This window comes from Haliotis rufescens, unplaced genomic scaffold (genome assembly GCF_023055435.1).
Source record: "Haliotis rufescens isolate VD_foot unplaced genomic scaffold, xgHalRufe1.0.p SCAF_43, whole genome shotgun sequence".
Taxonomy (NCBI): Eukaryota; Metazoa; Mollusca; class Gastropoda; order Lepetellida; family Haliotidae; genus Haliotis; species Haliotis rufescens.
This window is the reverse complement of record NW_025964146.1, coordinates 1,312,481-1,321,454: the sequence shown is the minus strand read 5'-3', so window position 1 is coordinate 1,321,454 and position 8,974 is coordinate 1,312,481.

Sequence of the window (8,974 nt, the reverse complement as noted above, 5' to 3'; positions counted from 1 at the left end):
GTAATGAGTCCTGGAGTGTCGATGGATATTAACATTAATATTTTATGATTAACATTATACACAACTGACATGGGGGGCACGGGTGGCCCAGTCGTCTAAGGCGCCGCGATTCGCTGTGCAGAGTTGCGTCCCTTGGGCACGCAAGAAACCTATGATTGTAGGTTCGAATCCCGGTTCGCCCCGATTATGTTTCTAGGTTTGTCAGCACCATACCCGTGCTCGTGGGTTTCACCGAAGTGGTCAACGTCTGAGACCTGCATCACCTCGGGCTTTCCTCCCACATTAAGCTGACACACCGCAATATAACTGGAATACCGTTAAAAGCGGCGTTCAACCCAACTCACTCACTCACTCACAACTGGCATACTAAACTACGGAGCAAAAGAAAGTTTTCACTTTAAAAATAGTTGTATAAAAAGCAAAAAGGCTTGTAAAGGTTTGAACCCCCTCAGAAAACATTCGCCCAAATGCAATATGACCACAACCACAACGCAGATTTTCGAACGCAGCTTTCCAAATCATGCATTGTTGAAAACGTGCAAAACGTGATTTTGAGACATTGGTCCAAATGCACGTGCGTGATTGTGGCATAAATACCGACGTTGTAATTGGACAGAACCGGCATCCAGTAAGCAAAAAACCACCAAGAATATGCCTAGATTTATACAAGCGCAACGAGACAGAGCGATCGGTATGGCCAATATGGGGGCTACTCAACGTCAGATAGCCAGAACGTTCAGCTATCACCATCAGCAAGTTGATAATCCGCTACCAACAGACAGGACAGACTCAAGACCGGCCAAGATCGGAGAGACCGAGAGTGGCACCACGGCCGAAAACCGCTACATCCGGCAGATTCACCTCCGAAACAGATGTGCGACGGCAACGTCAACGCCGGCAACAGCACTACTGCTAGGGAGTGCCATCAGCAGACGAACAGTCCTTCGACGACTTCGTACGGCTGGTTAATACGAGCCTACCGACCCTTCCGTGGAATGGCCTTGACCCGTCTACACCGTAAACGCAGACTGCAATGGGCACGAACTGTACGTCGGTGGCAGCGACGTGACTGGGCGAGAGTGCTCTTTACAGATGAAAGTCGGTTCTGTCTGTTCAGGAACGATGGCAGAGTTCGAGTTTTTCGTTGAATGGGAGAGCGACTGGCGCCAAATCGCATTAGAGAGTGAGTGAGTTTGGTTTTATGCCGCTTTTAGCAATATTCCAGCAATATCACGGCGGGGGACCCCAGAAATGGGCTTCACACATTGTACCCATGTCGGGATTCGAACCCGAATCTTCGGCGTGACGAGCGAAAGCTTTAACCACTAGGCTACCCGACCTGTGTCATTAATGGACTTTTCATGCACTTTTTCAATGAACTCTGATTTGTGTAAATTTTAATTTGGAGACCTTGACTTTTTCTTTGTGTATTGCGGAGAATGCAATATCGGCATTACAATGCATTTTCATTCTCGTTCATGGAAAATGATTTCTGTTTATAAATTAATCATAATAAATCTCACATATGCCTTTGGTTTTGGTGTTTGGTCAAGTGAAGTCGGTGAACACTTTCTTTTGCCCAGTTACGATTGGCACAAAACATTCAGAGTGAGTGAGTGAGTATGGTTTTACGCCGCTTTTAGCAATATTGCAACCTTTACAACGGTGGAGGACACCAGTAATGGGCTTCACAAATTGTAGCAATGTCGGGAATCGAACCCCAGTCTTTGGCCTGACGAACGAACGCTTTAACCACTAGGCTACCCGACCACCACCTTATACAGTCAGAAACGCCATTAAAGATCGTAGCGTCAATGAGCGACGACCTGAACATCCTACCGGTCCCCCGGGGAACTATGGTCTGTTATGCAGGCTAATATTGCATATTAACAACAGGAGCAGGCAAATGGTTTTGTTAGAATGCGTAAAACGTCAAAGCCAGTGAACATCAGATTATCCGACGAAACAGCGTTGAGAATTATATGAATGGGACGCTAAAAATAAGTCATGCAGATGCTCGCAAAAAATGTAAGCATATCCTGCCCTACAGGTAGCTGATACTACAGGGCAACTCAACACGTGCTTGCACAGTCGACAGTTGACACCAAGCACACAGCGTCACGTATTGATGTGCCTCGGGTGATCCCCGGGATACTTGTCAAATGTGTTCTGAATTGACATGGTTTGTGAGCCCACTTTACTTCGTTTTATCTTGTATAAGTGGAAAGGTGTTACACCTGTTCTGAAAACAAGTTTGACTGACTCTGAAATGAAATATTTGTTTAAAACCGGTGCTATAGGAACAAATGACAAGATCCAAAATGTATTGCACAGCTGTGAAGCGTTGATGAACAAGGTTACACACTGGTCCAGTACTGATTACAGACAATTGAACAGTCTCATTTAGATATGACAATATATCGTACCCAAAACATGTCATAGAAGTTTGTGATCATATGATCACATAGTATTTAAAGACTGGGTTTTACCATATGTATTTTCCTATTCGTATTCAAGGAGTTCCAGAGATCAGTATTAGGAATAGGCTGTTCTGCCATTTGGACTGAAAATAAGCCCGTAGTATTTCATAAAAGACAACACTTGAAATGGTGATCCACGCAAGATCAGTAGTTTTCAGGGTAACTTCATTTGTTGATGACCACTAGCTTTCAGCGCCACCTGCATATATATATGCCTGTCGAGATACTGTACTGAGTTGTTCTGGGATTTTAGGTTGGCGATTAATCAGCGTCAAATCATCCCTCAATCCAGAGGACGAGAGAGAATTTCTTGGATGCTCAGTTGTGCCTCCTGGAGTGCCTCTTAGCAGTACCAAAATGCATACTACATAAATTGAGACATGACTTATATAGATTTCTAAGGGGAATTGGTGCTGGCACGTTAGCACAAGGTGCTGGTTTGTGTATGTCACTCTGACGTGCTGTGTTGGCAGGGAAACTAATGTCATGAGCAGAATGGACTGTCGGCAACAACGAAATCCTGTTTCAGCTGCACTTGACTAATGAATTGAAACCGGAGTCTGTTGGTAGCTGGAATGGTAACATATTGCTCCAAAAGCACGCACAGAGACAGATGCGGACAGACGACAGCCATTGGGGATAGATTCATTAGAGACATAATGCCCTGTTGGTCAGCAAAAGCTAGTCCAATTTCTGTCAAACTTTGCGTGTTTACTGCTGCTTCACAATTCTGTTGTTTGACTTTGGTCATTGGTCATGTGATTTGTCAGCGAATATCCGATTCAGGATTTTCAGAGTCCATTATACTTTTGCATGTTTGCTTATTTCCTGTGAATATTGAAAGAGGTTTGACGCTTTTATTCAAAACCTTACTCTTCTGAACTTACCAGCTGAAATGCTTTAAAACTCTCTGCAATTATCTCCATATTTCAAACATCAAACCTTTGGTATCGCCCAAATGATGTTCCACACCACTCTTTGCACCCAATGGAATCTTGTATCGGAAGATAATCAAAAGTTCTGGATAGAAAACATTGAAGGTGTGCATAATGTTGGTTTGGGGTGCGTGCACGCCCTGAGATAGGTAGATTAACATGAGTATGAAGCAAGTAGCTTTATAGATTCCATGGCAGCAATAAACGATATAGAAGCTGGTGCACATGGACCCAGAGATGACTTTGTTTATGAGATATTAAAATTGGATAAATGGCTAAAGTAGTAAACGAAGTAAACAGCGCGCGATATTGTTTGGGTTCCAGCATATGTTCGAATACATTCATTTGGAATAGGATCGCAGATCATTTGGCCATATCTGGATGACAAAAGATTTTGAAACTGTTTTATGGAAATCTATTTCATCTATTGGCAACAGTTGTAGGGTGCTGGCACTACCGGCCGACATATTACAATTCGACCATCTGGTCATACATTTCGCCGTCGCAAAAGGCGTGATAAGGTCATTCTTTAATGACACAGACCTGGACACTGTGGACCAAATGCCTACAGGAGTATCAGTGATCAGGTGGTCGCTTTTGAATGTGGCCATTGCAATTTGAGATGAGGTGAGGTGAAATGGGGTTTAACGTCCCGTCCAAGATTATTTCACTTATATAGCGACGTGCATGTACGTGTGTGTGTTTGTGTGGCTGCTTGTACTAGTCCGGACTGATGCCGATTTATAGTGCTAGCTCACTGAGATACCATGCCGCAGTTTAACATGAATACTCAACTCAGACACAGTATACTGACTCCGAGCCGACCAGTTCTTCTTTTAGCCCCTTAATGCCGAGCGCCAGACAGGGTAAAAACAAGTACCATCTTTTAACGTCATTTGGTATGACGCGGCCGGGGATCGAACCTCTGACCTTCCCCTCTCCGGGTCGACGGTCTACCACTAGACCACGTAGGCGGTCCATTGCAATTTGAAGAGGCCTGAACATGTGGAACACTGCCTAATTATATGCTCTGGGCATAACAACAATAGACAAAATCGGAGAAGTGCTGTGTTAGAAGTTGATGACACCTTTTCATTAGTATAAGTTGTGCGCCCCCAGATCATGCAACGGCCAGTTTTCTATTTTGTCTCTTCAACTTGAAAATATTATGTAATTTAAATAGACTCTCAAATGGCTGAAACGGATTTAGTTATATGATTATAAATCATGTTAACATTTTATCATGTTGATCTACTAACTTTTCTATTGATTATTTCATGTTTCAGAAATGAAATTGTTTGCTCAAGGTTTTAATTCGTATAATGAAGCAGAGGTTTTTCCTGTCTGTTCGTTTTTTTCCCATCATTAATGTTCAATGTATACGTGTATCCAAATGAATATTACTTGTGGTAACCTCTCCTTTATGTTATCTAAATGATTTCGTGTTGTTGTTTTTTTCTCGATATGATACCTTGTGATTCTTATTAAGTTAAGGATAAGTTTTATTCCACACTGGAAGGCCTCAGGCCCATATTACAATTCTTCTTAAGGTAAAATTTTGGCCGCAAAAAGGTCTTTTGTTGCCCTCACACTTCACCACCACCACCACCATCAAGTTCAAACTATTTTACAGGTGCTTCAATCAATGTCCCACATTCTCCATAAATACAGTTACGATATACCCAAAAATACAACATTCATGACAATATTAAAGTGGTAAACATTACCTGTTGACTGTCCTTCCATATTTAGCTGTTGTGATAAAACAATCCTCTTCAGATGAAAGGAAATAAGGAAGTAAGAATTTAATTCTGCTGATTTCACCCAAGTCATCGATCACTTAATAAGTAGCTACCCCATCACTCCCAGAGAAAACAGAAGAACGCTGTCAAGTTATAGAAGACATTTATTCAGAAAATAATTAAATAATTGGCATGTTTGATTAAACAGAATTTTATTCATCTTTACTATTACTAGTGTTGTTGATAATAATATTGTAGCAAAATCCACACGGGATAAAATACAAAAGGTGTGAAAAATGTAGACATTCGAACCTATGTACACAATGTATATAATAGTTAATTTCCATTGACACGAAAATTTGAACTACTAGGTGTGTGCGTTATGTTGTTTATATCGCACAATACGACGATAGTTTTGAATGTTCTTTACTTCTAGTCTATTAATACATGCCAACCGTGTACAAATGTCATAATATTGATTTGTATCTGTGAATAAGTATGAACACAACACCGATAAATATCATGAAATAATAATTGCACTTAATTCTACTGATTACCATCAACTTCCGCAAGCCTATGTTAAAGTATAGGAGCTACGATCATCTTAGCGTTAAGATCGTCAAATTAATGATAGTTCGCATCAGTGGCACGATCGTTAAATTTTGCCACGCTTCTTACTCTGAATATTATTATTATTATTTTATTCATGAACACTTTTATTCTTTGAAGATTCAAATGAGTACACAAATTACAGACACTCTTACAGTCACAACCAATTTCTGATGTGCAGATGCAACAATCACTTTTAGCATACACAGTGGTGGTGACTAGATGATCACAGGGAGTATCTGTCACAATACAAACATGGTTGCCACAATATCTTTCCTTGTCAGGAACACAACTGCAAAACGCGGCTTTGGGTACGACACAATTAATCATTTCTATTAAGGTCTTAGTCCTATTTCTCATTTTTTTAATCATTTTCCTCAAAACATGTAATGAAATTGTATTTTAGGATCAAAGAATGTATATATGCATAGTGCTGCAAAGACTTACATTTAGATTTCACATGCAGGGCCACATCAAAATCCTAAATCTGAAATGTCAACTGTAGTTATTTATCATTTTTTCAAAACCCTGATACACAAACATAACCATATCTTCCAGTTAAGAACAATATCCTTATTCTGATTGCATCATTACACTCAGCTAAATTGTGCTTATAGTTTCAATTGTCCACTCCCAGGACAAAGCAATGTAGATCGATAATCAGTGCTTAGAGATCCTGAAAATGCAATCAATACAAAAGGTGTTATGTAATGTATCCACATCATAATCAAAACATACATCAATATACTTATCGGAACTGACAATTAAAAAAATAGATCACATTTGTTAACAAACATCGTCTGCAAAATAATGAATATGTTTTGATAATAAAATTCTCTATAAAATAGGATATAAATATACAAAGCATACCCATCTGAATTAAAGTAAATTTCAACATATCATAATAATGTATAGCATTGAATACACTGGTTTAACAACTAGTGTACATTCAAGTTGGAACAAAGAAACCCTGCAAACACAAAGAGCAATTGACTAATCAAATACTGTTGTGACTAGAAATGAGACAAAACTACCGAAAACCTACCTCAAATAGGCAAATGTTTTTGACATTACAAACTATTTCCTTAAAAAGACAAGACTAAGCATCACAATCAAATTCTGCTGGCTTTATCCACAAACCAAGAACAAGCAATTATTCCTTTAGTGTATACAATGTTTTCAGGGTTGGGTTAGAACAGAAATAATGCATCAGTAAATCATTAGCATGTCAACCTTTGCATTTGGAGTGTTGAAAGTTGTTAAAACAAGATATGTTAGCATATTTGCAAATGGGAAAGTTACTGGTATTCATGTTTAGAGTACACCTTGTCAAAGATGAATCTTGTATCAAGAATGTGTGTCTACTCTATTTAGAAAACTAAGCAGATGTGTGCATTGTACAGTGAATTTGCGAAAGCAATAACATTGCAGTTATGTCTGGTTCAAAATCATGACCTCATCAGTAGGGCCGGCTGATGATGAACAACTGGCTCACTATCCCAAAGTGTGAAATTCAGGTTCATGTGGACATATTTATATGTTCGCCTCATTCGGTTATCAGTTGACTGCCAGACATGTTTATTAATTATTAGACTATTTATGTGACATAATCTGTCGATTCAGAATTTATTATTTGAAAAGTGAATTGTGACTAACTGGCTTCAATGATATCTCTGTTGGCCCCAACTTAAAGATCCATAGTTATGTGAACTCAGTATGTCAACTTACTCTGAATATTATTGTTGACAGTTGATATGGCGTTTGGTTCCACCAACTTCAGCAATATTCAAGCTATATGACCAGCATACAACGGTATGAACAGTATTTCAGTTACATGTATATCCCGGCGTGTCAACTTGACAAGAACCAAAATATGAAGGTGCGGGTATGTTGCTGACAAACTTAGAAGAAACATTATCAGTCAGAAACTGGGATTCGAACATACAATTAAAGGTTTCCGACACGCATAAGGGCAACTCTGCACTGCTAATTGCGGCGCCTTTGACGGCTGGGACATGCGTGCCACATAAAAAAATGATTACCAGAAATATAATAATATGTCCCTTATTGCCATAACCAGGAAAGGGTTGTATTTGTTAGAGGCCTCTCTTCAGTTGCATGGTGGAACACGGGGCTGTGTTGTAGGAGGACATGTAGATGGAACATTGGTGGTTGACATACGTCATCTTGTCACACTGGTACAATTCCATGCACCTAGCAGCGCACTCTATAGGGGAGGATACTTGGATGATGTCGAGCATCGTCGTGTTGACGAAGTTGAGGCTTGGGACGAGGTCAATGTAGTTTGACGTACCTGGTAAGATAGAACAGAACACATCTGTTAATATTAGTACAGCTCATCACTTCTGGTCATTTCCCAGAAACAATATAGCACATTGCTTTTCGTTGAAGTTGCATGAGAAAGACGCGATTATTTACAGGCCTCCATCTGTTTCCTACTCACGGTACCCGTGAAGACCCGGGTTAGAATAGGTCTTCAGCAACTCATGCTTGCCTTAACAGGCGACTAGGCTTGTCTGAAGAAGCGACAAAAGGAGTCGATTCATGTATATGATCGTTTTCCAATCGAGTTGATCGATGCTCGTAATATCAGTGACTGGATTGTCCGGTCCAGACTCGATCGATCGATCAGTCGACAGACAGACAGACAGACAGACAGTGAACCATGTTTGGAGCTTGGCATTATCCCAGTTACGTTTTACCTGATATCCCAGAATCGTCAGCTTATGTTTGGAACGGTTTACCTTACATAAAGTAATGATCAGCCACGGTGTCTATGGAGTAAGTCCTATAGTTTGATTATCAGGGGTAGGGAGGAAGGTTGAGACGGGTGTATGCATGATATGTATGCATGATGGGTTTCACGGTATTGGCTACATCATCAACACTTGACACTACCACCTGGGTAAAAAGGATTAAAAAGAAACAAGGAGAACAGGAATGTGTATCGCTGTATTCAAAATACTTGTTAAATATGTACATTTGTTGCAAAGGGGAAAGAGCGGCCTCTGACAAATCGTCGTCCTCCAAGTATACACACTAGTGGACAACAATTCAAGTCGGACACAAACTTCGCCAGCATCCATCCTATCTGGTTCCTGAGGCAATCCAGACCAGTCGGTGTATGTCGCAACTTCGCCATTCGGCCATTTGAACTCCCCGGTGCTGACTTCGTACTCCAGAGCTA